The following is a 19,161-nucleotide window of genomic DNA, read 5'->3' as shown; positions in this document are numbered from 1 at the left end:
CTGTGGCTCAGATGCACACAGCTCTGGGCAGATGAGGCACATGACAGTAACATCAGAGGAAACTGGTCGTCGTTGGCAGCAGCCGGGCGAAAGAGCAAGCACTCGGAACCCAAAGAAGCTGGGCTCCTGAGATGGGCCATGGTCTGGGCTCCTTTCTCAGGAGGCCCGCAGTCATTGAACAGCACAGGCCCCTAGGCTGGCCACGCCTCTTGCAAATGAGTGGCACGGACATCCAACAAATGTGATTACAAACTGTCACCACCACTGAAAACACGACTCAAAGCTCATATACAGGGGTGGGCAAAAGTAAGTTTACAGTGTGAGTATGCAAAGCAGAGTTTATACTTGTGTTATTTATTAACTATTATATTATTTATTTGTATTACAATTGTAAATCTACTTTTGCCCACCCTTGTATAAGTGTCATTTTTTAAAAAGAGGATTTGCAACATTAAGGCCATACACAGCACGATCAGATCAAACCAACCACCCTCGTGCCCGGGATGTTCAGAAAGCTTTGTGTGTTGGATGTCTGCTGTTGCTGTCCTCAGCACCCACCCGGGATTGAGACTGCCCCAAGATCTGCAAGGAGGAAAGTAGCAGATGTAAGTCTTCTTCCAGTGGTCTGTCTCTTCTCTCAGCCCCCTATCTTGCTCTCATTCCCTGCATGATTATTTGGGGGAAAACACTACAAGACCAAAATATGCAGCTTATTTTTGAGTTGGTGAACCCATGCATTGGCATGGCATGAGATCAATTTCAGCAAATTTCTTTAATTCAGGTACATAGCATCCAGAGGAGGCAGCTTGTCAGTCGTCCGCTCGTATGTGTTCTCTCTGTCAGTCTCACGGTGGGCTGACCCTTCAGAGCACATGTGCATAGATGTAACGCCTGTGGGCCCTGACTCCTGCTTTCAGAAAGGCTGGCCAGAATCACAGCCCCGCACTGTTGTAACCAGACAGTGCCCCAGTGGAGGAATCATGCTGCTCTTGCTTGAATCTGAAGAGAGACCCTTTATTGTTTGTTTATCAAGGATGCTTATATTTTCTCCTGGATTGAAAAGAAAAATTACCAGAAACCATTTGTTATTAATATAAGCCATCCCACTCTTAAACTCAATTCAGCATTTAAAAAAACCAATGTTTCTTTGCCAAATAAGTTGAGGTCTCTGTGTGTGGAGCTAACAGACAGAGTCCATTGATAGCGAATGCACTTGGATGCACGCAGTGCCGGAGAGCATCCTTGAGCTGTAAGCATCAGCCAGCCAGAACATTAACAAGGCTGAGTTCAGAAGGGTCCTGGACAGAGAAAGTCAAAATAGTGAAATAGCATGCCCTGAGGCTGTCTCTGCAGTGTAATGGGTCCCAGGGCATTCATTGCAAGTGTTTTATTACAGATGTGCCTGTGTCCAATCTGTTTTAAATTTTAAAAATAGGATTCTCCTCAACCAAATAGTAAATATATAGCTATTGATTTTTTTAAATCCAAGTAATACCAAAATGTAAAAAATGAAAACTTTCCAAATCCCACCTATACTGTCTTTGCAAACGTCTCCACATGTGTATACACAGGTAGGCATACACACAATTTTATGAAAGTGGGATTATACTGCGTAGGCTGTTCTGTGATCTGTTTCGATCACTTAAATGCTGTGGACTCTTTTCTGTGTTGTTGAATGTAGCTTTATATCAGGAATGTTAATGCCAGCATAAAATTCAGCTGTGTACTTACATCCTGTTAATTTATTAATTGTGCCATTTATTCACCAGATATTTATTTTCAGTCCTACAAGCAGTAGGCACTATGCTGAATTGTGGGGATACAGCAGCAAACTCCCCTATCAGTGGATATTTGGGTTGCTACTGGTTTTTCTACCTTATAAGCAATACTGCATTGAACAACCAGCACTGCAACATGCCTCTTCACATACTTAATTTCCTCCTTCAAATAGGTCCTTAGGAGGAAAATTGGCTGGCCGGTGGGTTTGCACCTTTTGAAGTTTGATCCATACTTATTGCCTACCCACTCTCTAGTAGAAGTTTACAGTGGGACCCGTTTTTCAATACTCTGGTAATACTTTTCATCGGTTCTTATCTTTGTCCACGTGATAGGTGAAAAATGATGCTCCACGATTTTAACTTAGACTTCTTTGATTGATAGTATACTTGCGATGGGAATTTTAACCATTAAGAAATCATGACCTCTATACGAACTATGGAGTACCATTCTTTTCAAGACCTAATTTTATCCCCACTAAAAGGGAAAAAAGTTCTTAACTTTCTTCTTTGGGGTTAGGTTAAAATCAGTGAGGGATATCTACTATAGGTAACCGAGAGGATGTTGTATACATATTATTAGTAATTTAAACCTAGTGCATTGGTTTTAGCATCATAGAAGATTTGCTTTAGTTCCTTTTATTTTCAAATGAATACCATACTTCTGAAAATATAAAAAAAATCATAGAGGCATCTAAGGACTACCTAACAAAAACCTTAAACATAAATGCCTAGAAGTATATTGGCTTTGTTTAGCTTTTCACCTGTGTTTATTTATAAGGTGTTTTTTTCCTGGCCAGAAATGAAATTGAGCTGTAACAAAATGGTTACAAGACAGCCATGTCGGAGCTCAAGTCCCTACCCCTCAAGTGTGGGTTTCCTCCTCTCCGCTCCCACACGTGCGGCGATAGTAATACTACCCGCCTCGTGGGGCACTGAGGGTTCTGTGAGAAAAACCAAGCATCCTGCGTACTGCCTGGTGTCTGACATGCACTCAGTAAATATGAAATGTTGTGTTGTAGGGATTTTAGCCAACTGAGAAACACTCAGAAAAGGTTATGACTTGTTTGCTGAGATACCATCACTTAGAAACAACTAGTGACTCTGGTTTGGGGGATATTCTAGGATTTTTTCCACTAGATGATACACATTATACCATACTAAAACTGTACAGCAAATGGATGCATTTAATTATTCAACAATGACATAGAGAAGTTGCCCAGATTTATTTTTATACTGATTTAATGAAGAATTTTGTTAGTGTTAATGCTTACTGATGATAAATTTGTATTAGAATGAAGATTAGGTTTAATTGAAAGACATTTTGGACAATTAAAACTCCCAGGAGAAGAGCGAGGCAATCTTGCACTGATCAATGTGGACTGAATCTTTCTCGACTTTCTATGTCTCATTCCACGGGTCTGAACTGCATTTCATGACATAGTTGGATTACTGAATAGTGGCGAAATTAAATTGCTGTTTATTAAATTTCTTTTAGGTTAGGCCAGTTCTTCAAAGAAGACTCACGGTAAATCTTTTTTAAAGCTTACACACACACACACATACATACGTGCAAAACTCTGAACTCACCAGTTTGCCCACCTTGCCTGTTGAGATTGTCCAGGAGTTACATTTTGTGTATTTTTTGAAAGTAGGGAACTCGGATATTTCTCTGCACTCAATGCTTTTACGTTCGGCAGTCAAATCCTGGCTTGTATTTCTGCCCACTAGGATTTGAGTGTGTGTTCATTTTAGTGGAAAAACTCTTTGTCTGCCTTTTATTGTTTTTATTTTTGTTTGTTTGTTGTTATTTTAGAACAAGTGTGAGTTATTTTGAAAGCTCAAGCCAAGTAGATATTTTTAAATATTTATTTTGTTTAGCATTAATCCCTGAGTATATTTTTGTCACTGGATGAAATTCATAGTTTGGGTTTATATTATCTTGATCTAACTCTTCACACAGTATACATTTTTATGTACTATGTATATTCAATTTTGCATAAAGTTTTTATATGCTATGTGTAAACAGATTTTTGTATGAACTTTTTTCATTTCAAGGTCTTAATTATTTTCAACCTTTGGTTTAAAAGGAAGATCAAAATTTACCTGCATTAAGTTCACAGCTCTAGTTATATTTTTGTCCTTCTCTTAGGAATTCCAGAAGCCTACAGTGAAAGCAAGCTCTTTTTATGCTCAGGTTTTTACTTTGTTTTGTTTTTCCTTAGAGTCTGGGATCTCATGAATGGAATGTGTCTGCATCATTCTCCTCTCCATTTTTGTCTTTAGAATCAAACTTAATTCATAAAACCAGATTCATTTTTGAAAGCTGTCCCAGTAGTTAGGATTGTTTTTCTCCCCCACATTTTGACCTGTTTTTAAAGTTTGCAATGAGAATAGGGTTGAAAAACATTGTTGTAGTGACTTATTTCCCCCTTAGTTTTTAAACTCCTCCAGAACCAACAGCGTGCTTTCTCTTTAGAGTTAACGTAAATTGAGATGGCGTGGAGGCACTCCCGTGCTGGGATTTGACATGAACGAAGTTAAGGTTTGCTAGTGCTGCTTCCCGGGCAGCCTACACATTCTCCTTCAGCTCAGGTAAGAAAGGCTGTCCATCTCCCTCAAGTGCCTGGGCACCTCTGTGCTTTTCACCCAGCAGGCTCCGCAGAGCTGCCGTGGGAACCTGGAAGTATCAGGCTCTCCCCACCCTCGACTCACTTTCTAGTTTCAGGAACATCTCTTCGATGACGCATTCCATTACCACCCAATGAAGATCTCTGTAATAGCTAACATTCATTGAGATCTTTACTAAGGCCTTTAGTGTTTCACCCGACACTTCTGGAAATCCTGTGAGATAGGTAGTATTATCCCCTAGAGAAGTAAAGTAGCTGATCTAAGACCGATGTTGTTACATTATGGAGTAGGGGTTTGTCTGAGTCCGGAATGCTAGCTGTAGCCACGCTAGCCACCTCACTCATTGCCTATGCTTTCTTCCAAGCAAATCCGGATAGTCAAAATTCGGCATCATGAAGAGTATTTGAGCAGTCCTGGGAATTCATTTTATCATGATTTGACCTACGTTATCTCTGGGGGTTCTGTCAAGATGAAACATAGTTTGTAAATGAGACTGACTAATTGTCAGTGTGATCATTCTCGCAAGGTTGCATTCCACACACCTGGGTGATTTGCTCATGTTGTTTTAGGGAGTGTTCTTTAAGTTGTTGGGTCTCTGCGGGTGTGTATAGTATCTATGTAAAACCGTTGCTGTCAGGCCTTGGGAAAAGTTCATCCAGGTTGATGAGGGGGCTCTTTGAACTCTTTTAAATCACTAAACTTTAGATAATCATAAATCTGGAAGTTTTAATTCTGTGAACTGTTTAATGTTGAAAACACAAGTAATTTCCAGAAAATCACACTTGAATTTGTGTTCTCAACATTAAATTTCTTGTAACAACATAAGTCTGTGCTTTTAGGACATCATTGTAATTGTAGGAAATTATTCCAGGATGCTGACCATACCATATGCTCAGTAAATAGTTGTTTCTTGAATGAATTAGCTACATTATTTATATAATTTTGAGAAACTAAAAAGAGAGCAATGAGCAATCTCAATGTGTATATGAGGGCAACAATCATATATAATGTATGCTCAGTACTTTATAGAGGGCATGACTGTCTCTATAAAAACATTTAGTATGTTCATAATATCTTTTATCTAAACAACTTCGTGTTATAGACATGAGTTAATTCTCAAAATACCTCTCTGAGGAGGATGAGTGGCACACTCCTCATTTATAGATGAAGAATTTGTGGTTGAGACTGGTTAAGTGTGACAAATTCAAGATTGATTAACTTCAGCGGTGGGAAACTTATCTCCAGCCTCATTCTGTGTTTGTGACCTGCTCTTTGACCTTTGGAAAGCTGTGTGTGTTCCTGCTGTTCGGCACTACCCCCCCCCCAAAAAATAGCATTTTAAATTTAATTGCCCTGGCTGGGTGGCTCAGTTGGTTGGAGCACTGTCTCAATACACCAAGGTTGCAGGTTAGATCCCCACTCTCCCTCTCTCTTCCTCCCTCTCACCGCTCTCTCCCCTCCCTTCCTCTTCCTCTCCCTCTCTCTCTCTCCCCCACTGCCCTTCCTCTCTCTCTTTAAAGTCAATTTTTAAAAATTAATTACCCACTTTAAAGGAAATGTAATAATTTAGCTGTGTAAGCATATTTGGCTCCTGAGTAGACAACTAAAGTATTTCTAGCCATTTGGCCCCAAATGGTTTTTCCTTTTCACTGTTCCACAAAGTGCACACTAAGCAGACGGTGCAGACAAGCACATTGTTTATTTACAGCCAGTACAGTAGACAGAGGCATGTGTGCTAAGCCCTCTTACACCCGCTCCATGGGAACCATTAACACATCCATTTAGGTGAAAGAGTCTCGGGGTTCTGCTGTGGGCATTTCTCCTTGCCTCCCTGAAGCATCACCATCTGCCCTGCCTCCTATCAGAGTCCCTGGTACCCTCCCCTCCTACCCAGTCAGTCACTGCCTGTTCTTTAGAATTCCCTTCATTCACTTAGATATAGTACTGGTTGCTGCTGCTCTCTGTTTTTCACTAAAACCAGTTCAACTGCAAGCCTGTCCAACTTCCTCCCAAGGCTGATCTTTGCCAAGTTCAGTCCCATACAATTCCACCAATGTGTTTGAACACCTTCCACACCTCAAGCTGGGGCTTGGGGCACAGAAGGTCTTAGGACGTGATCCCTGGGAGCTGGCACATATGTTTCTTCCTTTGTGCTCTAGTTTGAAGACTACAGCTTTCCCTGTCACCTGGAATGCCTGGAGGGCCTGCAGCTGTCAGGTCACATGACTTCATGCTGGAGACGGACCAAATACCAGGCTCTACTTTCTGAACCACTCACCCAGGATTTATGTATATGCTTTTCTTCTTTGTCAAGTGGTCTCCCTAGGTGAATAATTATTAATTGTATTAAAAGAGCAGTCATTCAGAAATCTTCTCTACCCAAAATGTGTTTTGTGAGGCAGAGGATTTTGCAGATACCTAATCCAGCTATTTCTGCTTATTTTTTTTTTAAAGGCACTTTAACCAGAATAATCTGTCAGCTTGGCAACCCACAACTAACTGGTAACAGCCTCCTCATTTTTAAATTTAAAATTCCAGGTAGAATTTATCTAATTGGTTTAAAGTTTCTTTTTAAGTCAAACCACACAATTTGTAGGTTTTTAGCCAGCATGTATGACCTCTCTGGGTCATTTGTTCATTCCTATCCATTCATGTGTTGTCGGACCAGTTCTGGTCACATGACTGCTGCTGAGCTGTTGGCAGGGCAGATCTCAAGAGAAGGGAACAAAGATGGGGCAGACACCCAACAACATGTATGATATAGATAGGATTTGAAAGATCGTAAACATAAACATGGGTTTTGCCCTTTCTCCTCAAATAAGTCTCTTTAAGAAACTGGAGTCTGTTAGAATAGGGAGCCCAGAAGCTTCTTGACCCATATTGTCTAACATTTGTTATACTTTATAGGTCCAAACTCTATGTTATATGAACCCCCATCCCTAAAATTCACTACTATTATGGCCTGTTTAAAACCATTCCATTTGAATCTAAATGTTAGGACTTGAGTAATATTACAGTCCGTTTATTTCCTGTAATTCTAGCAACTAAGTCAAAAAAAATTCACCAATGACATTATACAGTATAAAATAGTATTCTCTACCTTTTGTAACTAAAACTGATAATTAGCAAATACTGACTGCCTGCCCATCTAGCAAGGGGCAGAGGGCTGAGAACTCGATGTTTGCAACATACATCAGCTGGTGCTGGGCAAGGTCTGCTCCCTGTGCCAAGCAAGTTGGATTATTCTTTGGTAAACACGCTTTTTATTCATTGAGGAGCAGTTGCTTGCCAATATATCATACAATTATGTAGTGAATAGAGAACAATAGATACAGTGTAGAAATATTTTTAAAACAAGTGAACAGCAGACAGTACATAGAAGAAGGGCCCAGTCCCGGAAAGAGGGCTGCTGATATGTGGTATTTAGCAAAGCACAAGTGTAAATAAGGGCACAGAAGCACAGAACGTTTTGTTTCAAACATGTCTTTCTGGCATGGGCTGGGCAGCATTCGTTTCTGGCTCTGCACACAAGGCGGGTTCGGGGCTGGGACGTAAGGAGCAGGGGAGCGCGGGTTCGAGTGGCAGTGGTGCAAGTGCAGCCAAGCCCTCAGCTTCCTCACTCTCATGCTCGTAAGAAGAAAAAAGGCCCAAACATTGGTTGATTCCATGTTTCCCGAGGCCTTGACCTGAGTGGAACATGAGCATGAATGTAAGTTTTTCAGGAGGTTAGAATTTGGGGTTTTGGGTGACTTGAGATGAAACAGGGCTGAACTAAAATGTCAGAGAGATTTACAGTTCATGTGGGAGGTGACTGTTGACAGTGTTTCCCCTGATCGGTACCACAGAGCGTGCAGTATTTTTACAAGTCTGACATCAAAGGACCCGTGTACCGTGACAGATTGCTTTTGTAGTGCATTCCGCCCGGACGGCTCTGCAGCACTCTCAGTGAGTGGCGGCGGAGAGCGGCCTTCGGCTTGTCTTCCTCTCGCTTCATTCCTTACGTTCTCCCGTATTTTCATCCTCCAGGACTACATTGTATGTACATCCATAGACCTTAATTTCTAATAATTTATCACAAGCATCTCTGTAATTCTGCAAACAAGATAGAATTTAGATTGCAAAGCAGTTTTATTAAATCGTTGTTATACTCTTTGAGCTGCCACTCTCTGACCAGAAGATCTACAACCTTCAATGAAAAATTGCTTATTTATAAGGCAATAAAATGAGTCATTATTGCCTATTGGAAGGGAGTCAGAACTAAAACCTATGTGTCTGTGACTCATGAGGTATACTTAGCATTCGACCAGTGTTTCCCCAACTTAATCATTTGTGCATCACCTGTGTGATTTTCACCCTACCTATGTACCACCTGTACTGTTTGTATACGGTATTTCCCTTCAATTAATTTCTGTTCTAAACCAAATTTGTTTTTAGAAGAAACTTTACGTGACCTCCTCAAGTAGTAAACCAGTATTTTTGATATAAATACATGCTAACCATTAATATATGTAAGTAAAAAGTACAGTGGCACCACATTCTCATAGATGCCCTTGCCTGTAATGGACTCTGGGCCTAAGGCGCGCCTCCGATGAAGCCCTTTTGCACACATGCAACACCCAGCTGGGACTTTGGTGTTTGAGGAGGCTCGAAAGTATTGAGAAAGAAGTAGATGCTCATTTTGTAACCCTACAGTGTGCCTCTGCACTCACCGGGGCACCCATGGAGGCGCACACTGCTGCACCACGCATGCAGCCCAGGAGACTGCTGCCTTCACCGACGCCAGGGAAACAGGTGTACTTGGAGACAGACGGGAGATTTGTAAGTCAGGTACCGGGCCCCCACGGAAGGTGACCGTAGAGCAGGGAATGGCAATCAAACACAATGCTTCCTGATAACTTCTCAATTGTAGTGGAACTGACACTGTCGGTGCAAGCTGAAAGACGGGATGAGTCTGTCCCTCGGCCCATTTGTTTCAGGCCACCTCACAGCACATCATGCATTTCATCGTCTGCTAGTAGGGAGGTAAAACCTAACTGGAAAATGAGATATGTTAAAAAAAATGGGTTACTTCTGCTGTAAGGCTATGAGTGTGTGAAATGAAAGCTAAATGTTTTTTCCACTCTAAAAATCTGAGATAGTTTTCTTTTTTGTGGTATACTTATTTTGACCTCTTTTGGGGAAAAAAATAGTGATGGGGCTTCACTAAACTGATGACTTCTCTCAGCAGTAGCCCTGAGAGTTTAACATAAAGACGGCTTTACTGCAGGCTAAGGGAAAATAGCGTCTTTCGTAGTGTCAGTGCTCAGTAGATGTTGGACTAGCACATCTGTGAACTTAATTTTGAAATACTTCCCTGGATAAAGTTGTGGCTTTTCTGTACTTACCTGTCCCAGCAGGTGCTTTCATGAGTGGGCGTGGCAGCATTTGCATGTGGAATGCTGCTGTCTGTGGTGATGTGAAGGTCTGACACTCCCTGCTGAGGTTTCTCTAGAGATACTGTGCCAGGCGTCTTTCCTTTGCTCCTGTGACTCCAGACACTCTTCGCCCTTCTTTGCTTTACTCTGACCCCAGAAAGGTGACCTCTTTGCACTGTCTCTGTGGGCTCCTTTGCCTCTGGTTTCCAGCTGGGTTCAGCAAGGGGAGTGCCCACGGGTTGGTGGGCGATGGAGAGTGAGGTCAGGATACTGTTTCCCAGCAGGGTCTCTCAGACTGGCAAGTGGCCCTTAAGTGATGGTCACAGCTCCTGTCGGGCAGCACTCCCCACCAGCACTTCTGTCCCAGATTCAGGTGTCTACCCCTCACCTTCCTGTGTCAGGCCCTGGGGTATGAAGAGCCTGCCCCTACCTAATCCCCCCTCATTACTAGCCCAGGGACCTGCACTAAGCCTTATTGCTTCTCTGTGCCCCACCCGCCTCTTTGTAAATAGCCCCTTTATTAAATTCCCTTCAAATTATCATAATTGGAGGGTGTGTCCCCTGTTTCCTGCTGGTATCTCGACTGATAAAGGGCACAGATGCAGGTTTCTCTGCCACACAACAAAGCTGACTGGTTCCAGAGGGACTGACTTCTGACTTCAGCTTTAATAGCAGTGTGTTCTGTACCAGTCTGGTTCCCAAACTTGGGGGTGCTTCAAGACGACCTGGGAGGTTATAAAAATGTAGGTTCCTGGGCCCCACCCTTCTAACTACTGACGTAGGGGTACTGTTCTAAGGCCCTTGCAGTGACTGCTCTTTGTAGTTCACTAAACACAGAATGTGATCATTTATACCACCCCAAACCCAGGTGGCCTTCTGAACAGGTAGTTGGTTAGAGGACACTAGACCCCTTCTTTTGTGCCCGATTTATTATTACCTGTGGCATGAGTGAACGAATAAGCAAGAAAAACACCTAAATTTTTGGAAATTAGAATCTTCCTAAAAATTACAATATAAGGAGGAAAAATAAAACTAATATGAGGTAGGGGAAGAACTGCTCTTTCAACTCCTTGTTAACTCATGCGTTAGCAGGAGTGATCAGACTCCTACCGACTCTGTGCAAGATTTGGAAGAGAAGAGGTTGTTCCCTGTCACCCAGGAGGAAAGTTTAGTGTCTTTCTTGCCATGGAGTTCCTCACCATCATCCGTTAAGAAAAAAAATCGTGTTGACAATCAAAATGTAACATGAAATATAATTATCTAAATACTAGACACAGTTTTCCTGCAAAAGAAAAAAAAACCAAAACAAGTTATAAATAAGTCCTGTGTTAAAATAAACGCCTTCAGCAGAGCGCCTGTTACAAGCCCATGAAATGTTTAGTCCGTCCCTGTCAGTGACCACACTCTGCAAAAACAACAGCATTCCAGTCTCCAAGGGGCAAGTGAAATCGGTGCTCAAAACCCTGAGTGAAACAGGGCATGGTAGACAGTGGCCGTCAAAGGACACAAGTTCAAATCATGCTTGGACCAAGAGGCCCATTTCCCCTGGTTAGGCTGTTGGGAAGACTAAATAGAAGTGTAAAGCTCTTGGGACCTGTGATTCTCAGAGGTTGTTACTCCCTGTCTCCACTCTCTCCTCCCCTTTCCCACCAGAACTCTGTTATTATCTTTAAAAAATTACTTCTCTAATCTCATGGCAGAGTCACAAAAATATAAAGATAATTGGAAGGTGTGTTCTGTGGAGTCAGTAGGGTAGACCCCAGGTGCCTCCAGGTGCCCTGCAATGGGTGTTGCAAAATGATGCAACAGAATTTCTCATTCCCAAGTTAGTAGTAATTCATTTCACCTTGAATAGTGAGCCAGAATGTGTGGCACTTTTGTCTTCCCAAAAGGTTGAGTGAGGGTCACTCTGATGACAGCTAATTGCTTGAGAAGAATAGTAAATATTTTGCCATTTTATTCATTATAAGCCTTTTCCTTTCATTGCTTTGCTAAAGTGCTTTTAGATGATGGATTGGGGACATTAAAGTAGACGGTCATGTGGGATAGAAAAACGTAGGAACAGATGTCCTTCCCAGGAGGGCGGAAGTGGGCCTGAGGAGAAATCCAGCTGACCCGTTTGGAAGTGCCTGAGTAATTCTGACTGAAGTGTGTCTTCGCAAACGATCCCTCTCTTCCTCCCCGTTAGCTTTCAGAGCCATCTAGGCTGATTTGCCCTGTAAAAAGGGAGGTGGTTCTGAATGGTCCCTAGAGTTATTTTACCCAACATTCAGGATCCAGGAGGTACAAGCTTATGTGGTTATGTTTCATCTCTGAATACAAGGTGGTCAAAAAGGAGAAAGTTCAGCCAGGCTTTGTGTTTTCCAGTCTAAATTAAGATGCTGGCACTGGGGGACCCTAGGTACTGTACTGGTTCAGAGTGCAGTCACCAGTTCACAAGTGACACCCACTTCCTACTCCACCCCATTCCACTTCCCCCTTCCACTTGCCCCTTATCAGCGGGTCTTCTGCTACCGTGGGAGCTGCTGTGAGCTCAGAAGAAGATGAAAGAAAAAGCAGAAACGCTTTAGAGAAACTGTCATGAGAGCCAGTTCCTAGGTGGTGTCAGTTCTCCCTACCCGCCTCCCACCCCCACAATGCTTTTCTTTCACACAGCCTACAGTTTTTTCACTTCAATTTTTAAAAATTTTTTATTGTTATTCAATTATAGTTGTCTGCATTTTCTCCCCACCCCAGCCAGACCCACCTCCCTCCCCCGCCTCCACCCTCCCCCTTGATTTTGTCCATGTGTCCTTTATAGTAGCTCCTGTAAACGCCTCTCCCCACTATCCCCTCCCCACTCTCCTCTGGCTATTGTTAGATTGTCTTAACTTCAGTGTCTCTGGTTATATTTTGTTTGCTTTTTTCTTTTGTTGATTAGGTTCCACTTAAAGGTGAGATCATATGGTATTTGTCCCTTACCACCTGGCTTATTTCACTTAGCACAATGCTCCCCAGTTCCATCCATGCTGTTGCAAAGGGTATAAGCTCCTTCAATGGCCTACAATTTGATCGTTTTAATTTGAGAGTTTATTAGCTCTGTCCAGAAGGTATTCAGCCATGTAATATGAAAAATAGAGACGTTTATTGAAGAAGATACAAAATACAAGAAACACTGTACATAAGACAATGACACCTCAGTCCCCTTCAAACTAGGCACCTTGGGACCTCACACAGTTCTCTCAATCGCTGGCCTGTCATATTTTCCTGAATCTCATCGATGGTCTGAAATCTCTTTCCTTTCAAAGGTGATTTTTGTTTTGGGAAAAGCCAAAAATCACAGGGTGCTAAACCTGGGCTATAGGGGGGGCTGAGTCACCTGGGTGATTTTATGTTTCTCCAAAAACTCTGTATGAGACATGATGCATGAGAGGGTGCGTTGTAGTGATGAAGCTGCCAACCACCAGTTGTCCATAACTGTGGCCTTCTGATCATCCAAATAGTTTCCATGGAGGAAGGTTCAAGCTTAACACAAAATCTGATGCAGATTTGTTGCTCTACTCTCTCAGTCACTTTCAATATGACAGCCACACAGTACACAGGCTCACTCAACGGCATCTACCGCCCCCACTGACGAGCACAGTGAAGTCGTCATCATTCACCCATGTGCATTCCAGTCCACTTTCCTTGGCTGCCAGGTTACATCGACGGTGAATAAACCGTTCTCATTATATTAAAAATGGCTGGACTTTTTCTGGACACACCTCATAAATGACCTTTAAAAAAAAAAGCAGTTGCTTCAGAGGACGTTGATGACTCATGAAATGATCAGTGACACAAGTATATGAATTAATTCCATCAAATTCATTAGCCAGTGGGAATGGGGCTGTGACTGGACAGGTGGCCGGTCGGTAGACAATCTGGACACCTTTGGGAAGGGGACCCAGCAGGATATGTGATGATACGAAGCCAATAGGAGGACTAGAAAGGGGGCAGTCATAGGAGGGAAGAGAGGTTTAAGGAGAAAAAAAACTTGAACCACATGGACCCTTGTTCCTATGGTCCAGAAGTCCCACAGTGGTGGTTTTATTCTGCCTGAGGTTGGTTTGGCGTAGCAGCCGGGTGTCTACCATCAACAGCAGCGTCTATCATGTGCCAGATTGAGCAAGTTGAAAAAATATACAGGATACTCAATGAAATTTGAATTTCAGATTAACAATGAATAATTTTTAATAAAAAATTAGTGTCCCAAAGTCTGTCCCAAATTGTTTATCCAAAATTAAAATTTAAGTGGACATCCTGAATTTTATCTGGCAGCTTTCAGCATGGCTGAGCTCCTAACACTGGCAGCTCTGGAGAAAGATGTTGTTTGCCCCACTGTAGTGATGGGAAAGCCGAGGCTAAGACAGATTGTGCTTTTCTGCCTCTTAGTTGGTTAAAAAGCCTAAAAGAGCTAGTGTTTCCAGCCCCTGGACCATCCATGGAGAATGCACTGTAGGCCGAACAACGCCTATAAACACACCCACTTTGAGCCTCCTGGTGTTTATCTCAGGTGGCAGGAAGGGCCCTAGAAGGAGGTGAGATCAGAGGAGGAGGGCTCCACACTGGCCCTTCCTAAAAGCTTGGAGAGCTCAGAGGTGGAAGCGGGCTGGCAGAGCCTCCAGGAAGTGTACCCCACTGGGGCTAGAGCAGAGGCCTGGAGGGAACCTAGCAGTCACCTGGTCTACCTTCTTTATTTTATGAGGAAACTGACTACTCAAGTCACAGAAAAAAAAATCAGTGAAGCCTGTAGAGAATCAGGTTTCTAAGTCCTCACTCAGTTCTTTCCGCTACATGGCGCTGACACAGCAGATTCTTCTTCAGGCCTCCAAGTTTCCACACAGCACTACTTTATACACAGTACCCACTTAGGCTAACCTTGTGGGAAGGACCACATTCTGCTTATGAGTCAGCCACCGCCCTCATTTTCTTTTCTGCTGGTGTAAGAACCACTTAGGTAGCCCTTTTTTACCAAGAGGCCGGGTTATGTTTTATATCCCACATAATAGCGATGTGTAGCCAAAAAAATCCAGGTTTTGCCACTCATTGCATCACATGCTGTTTGAGGCAGTTAGGTGTGTTCCCAAAATCTGGCTACTCAGTAGAAAGAAAGAAAAACCCAAAGTTGTGCTTCCTCCTGCCTTAAAAATGTTTTTCACTGCCTTTGCACTGTAGTATTCCATTTCTGTTTGGGACAGAAATACACAGTAGGGGTAGTCACCAGCAGCCTGCTAATGAGCGCCCAGAGTCCTTGCACTCAGCTGGGAAGAGAGGAATGCTCAGGAGAGAGTGAAGGAGGGAGGGCCCCTTCCGAAATGGAGAAAACCATTCCCCGCTCCTCCAGGGACTGAGAGTTTTTTGGTAACAGGAAGTGCGGATGTTCCCCAAAGCCTAACTTTGCCCGACTTTTTCTGAATCCTTAAGCGTGGCCTTTCTGTGTTTTCAGGACCATGATGTCTCTTCCTGGCTTCTAGGCATGTGGGAATAAAATGTTCTTTTTAAGGTTTTTTTTTTTTTTTTTGGTTTATTTTAGCAGTTTTTGATGTAAACTGTGGGCTTAAGGATAAGAATACTTCCCTGAAACCAGTGCTGTGTCCACACTGTCATATCCACTCAGTAAGTTAGCACGTGGGAAAACTATTTAGAGGGGAGAAGGTCATTCATGGCAAAGAATACAGTTTCCTTCTTCCCTATTCATGTGGTTTGCACCATGGCTGACATGGATAGGTGCGATGTTTTCTTGGAAAGCACAGGGTCCCCCATTAATATCATGGCTTCTTTGTGAAGACAAAAATTCCACGTGCTCTTCAGGTACTTCTGCATTTGCACTCTTTGCTGCAGAAATGAAATGGTCCTCAGCACGTTGTTTCAATGTTATCTCAGGAATTATAATGTTAAACATCAGCCAGCCAAAGCCAAGGCGAAAGCACCTGTTATTCCGGTTCTTATATTACCCTCTTATATAATCGCTGTAGACTCCACCTCCCACCCCCAGAAGTCACTGGCTGGAGACATGATGAAGTATGTTGCATCCTTCCCTGATATGAACAATTATACTCAACTCTCCACAGATTGGAGAATGTGAAACTAAAAAGCTGAGGATATATGTTGAATGAAACTGCCTGGGATATGATCAGCTTCGTAACTTGTGGTCCTCAATCCAGAGTAGCTAGAGAATAGGAAAACCGCTTTTACCTTATTAATGTTATCTCTCTACTTTAAAAAAATGATTCGTAGGGTGAAACCTCACTCCCAGAGTCAAGCCATAAAAGTAGCATTGTTTGAGGAAATAATTTTTTAATGAAGCCCAAATATTTGAAGTGATTGAGTTAATCCCCTTAAAACAGCCAAATAAATGTGTATGACAGAAAGGTACCTGACTTAGAAAATCCAAAACACTCCCAATTAGCCCACAACAGCTCTCTGAGGATGAAGCGGCAGCCTGCCCTTGGAACTCCAAGTGGCCTCGAAGGTCAGTGGGAAGCTGCTGTTTTGAAGCAAAAGAAAAATGGGTAATCAGTCTGCCTAGCTTCCATTTTTCTCAGAGAAACTTCAACTAGTTTCTGGTCATTTTCTAGTCTCAAGTTTTAGTTTCCTGGACAGAAAAAACACGTATGGTTGGGAAATCTAGGCATTTTACCCAGTTTTTTCAAGACCCACTCTGCATCCATCTTGGTAGTTAGTCAGTGGTTAAGTATCGTGTTGTTAACTTGGCATGTGTATATAGCTTACCTGCCAAGTTGGCTGCACACATCTTAAAGGCTGAGATGGTGTCTGATACTTTTCTGTTCTCTTCGTGAGCACCTAACCAGCATCTTCCACCCCATTCGGTCTCCTGTTACACCCTGGTGTCCAACAGGCTCATATCAATCATTGTAGGGGGCTGAGATCCCGGGCAAGGCCTGTTCTCAAAGGCTGTGCTCACGTATAGGCTATCAGTAGGACACTCCTGTGTCTCCAGCACCAGCGGAAGTGAGGAGAGGAGAATCCAAAAACAGTGCACAACCCAGGCAGCATTTCCATTTGTCACAGTTTCGAATGCATTTGCTGTTTTTGTTAATTGGCTGATGTTTTTCTGGTATAATCTGGACCGCTGGAGAGACCTGTTTTCTGATCGTTCATAGAGTGGCTGGTATGGAAGTTCTGTTGAATTTTGGTATCCATTTCCCAGGACAACAAAGCGCTCTCCCTGTAAATATTTGTTCAGTTAAACCACATGCCCTAAGAATTTCCATGTATTCTGATTCAGGGTGACTAGGTAGGTGTTTCAGAAAAATGGGGAACTCCCTTGAAAAGCCACATAATCCCAAATAAAATGCACACGGTGTGTGAAGCCCTGCCTTGGTTACGAAGGAAACAATTTACGTTGGAATGTCTAAATGCAATGCCCTTTAAACCAAAAGTGACCTGAACTCTGCCAAGTGGGAGGTGACCACTGAGCCAAACCATTAAGGTGCTGCCAGAGGTTAGAGAGTAAGCTTAGCCGCCTAGACATTACAGGTGATGAAGACGGTGTTAAAATCTCTCAAATGTGAAACTGGACTCTCAGCCGCTAAGAGCAGACACCCCGTACAGCCATCACTGTGTACCTGGTCTTTTAGGTTGTGGAGTCTTGTTATTTGTCAACAGAGGTCTTCATCACACTATCTGCAGCGCATCAGGGTAAAAGGTAGGGAAGGATAAGGTGATCAAGTGTGGAAGAGAAAACACTGAAGAGATTTTTAGATTAAAATTTGTTTTTCTGTTTTCTTACCAAATCATGGAAGTTTGGCATTTGCCATTTATACTCATCTTTGCTGCAGCCCCCATGGCAAATATCCCATCCTCAGAGGATACCAGTCAACTGGCATTTGGTTTCCTATGGGAATAGTTGAGGAGAGAGAGACCTGCAGTCCTGGGCAAGAGAGGGTTAAATCAAAAGCTGGGTTTCCAAAAACTGGAAGCAAAGCTTTGTGTCATTGCAAAATAACCTATTCATCACGAATTCTGCTGCATCATCCTTGGAACTTAAATTCCCACTTTATGTTGGTGGGTATTTTTGGAAGTCAATGGATAGTATTAACTTATGGAACCATTCTGTGACAGACTTAAGAAGCACAGTTGCAGTCAGTCATTTCCATTTTAGATTATGGTAAATTCCTTCTGTATCAGGCTCACTTTTGTGAGTTTTCCTTTCCTCCCTTCATCACATTCTTTATCCCTTGAGTGAGTTGTGTCTGTCCCTCCTGCTACACTCCCACACACTGTGCGGAGGAGTTCTCCTGCAGAGCCCCGGGCAGGCCTCCAACCAGCTGGAGAGCCTCCTTTCTCCCATCTGCCTGGCCTTTCCCACCCAGTGGTGAGACCTATGCCTAATTTTCAGCTCTTCTGGGTCGTGTGTCATTACTTGGAACAAAATTAGAAAGCATTTTACATTGCTTACAAATCGTTAATTGAAACGCCACTAAACCCAAGGAATTTATTCTCTCATTGATGTGTGCCTAACTCCTATTAACATTAATAATAAAGTTGTTAAGAATCAAAGAACCAGCAAGAACCCATAACAGAGGTTCCATTTTGATCCTTCTTTACATAGTAACTTATACCCCCGGGGCATCAAGAAGCATTTTTAATATAATTTTTACAACTCCTTTTTTACAAGTAGGGCAATTACTGAATATATCATAGCACACTCATGTTCTTTGGAATAAACCACAGTTGCCACATGTACAGTATTAAAAACACTGACCCCCACCCAAAACCCCAAGTTGGAAATTGCAAGCTTTGTCCCTATGTGTAGGCAGTGTAGGTGGTGGAGACTTCACCCACGGCTACCACTCTTGCACATGCCCACCAGGGGCACTGGGGATGCAGCAATAACAGGGGTGTTGAAGATGTGGCAGCAATGGGAAGGGAACCATACCTGTTGTCACCCACAAGACAGAAAAAAGTAAATAGAGGTGTTGGCTTCACCTGAGCCACAGGTGCCCTAGCTGTGTGGTTATGGACAGGTAACCCCTGAAATGAAGATTTCGAGTGGTGGGAAGAATTTAGCCCAGATAATTGTAAAGCTGTCAGAACATTCCATTTACTAATTCTTACTATGGTTCAAAGACCACAAAGAATCTAAAGATGTAGCAACAACTGGAACATACCCTTAACCCTTCATGTAAAATGTGAACGCCGGGAGTCAGAGCTGCACCTTCTGTCTCAGGCTGTGGATTTCTGAAGTGCTTGTTTATTCACCTCAGTAGCCAGTAAAAGGGAACTTCTCTCCTAAATGTGCTCACCATTCGGCTGTGTACATTTCTCCCCTCGCTTCTGCCAGCTCCTCCTCTACCTCC

The 19,161-nt window shown here is 42.8% G+C and overlaps 1 protein-coding gene across 5 annotated transcripts in view; it reads left to right on the top strand.

Annotated features, from left to right (window-relative positions):
- Positions 1 to 19,161, top strand: part of FYN (FYN proto-oncogene, Src family tyrosine kinase) — a 201,274-nt gene that overhangs the window by 55,589 nt on the left and 126,524 nt on the right. Inside the window, exon 1 of one of the 5 annotated variants that reach the window (XM_053913815.2) lies at positions 407 to 605. The exons of the other annotated variants lie outside the window; for them this stretch is intronic. The gene's annotated coding sequence lies outside the window, so the exon portion shown is untranslated. Of the gene's footprint in view, positions 1 to 406; positions 606 to 19,161 lie in introns of those variants that run through there. 5 annotated transcript variants of the gene reach the window in all.

This window comes from Desmodus rotundus, chromosome 11 (assembly GCF_022682495.2).
Source record: "Desmodus rotundus isolate HL8 chromosome 11, HLdesRot8A.1, whole genome shotgun sequence".
Classification (NCBI taxonomy): Eukaryota; Metazoa; Chordata; class Mammalia; order Chiroptera; family Phyllostomidae; genus Desmodus; species Desmodus rotundus.
The sequence above is the reverse complement of the archived record's forward strand: the minus strand, read 5'-3'. Positions and strand labels throughout refer to the sequence as shown.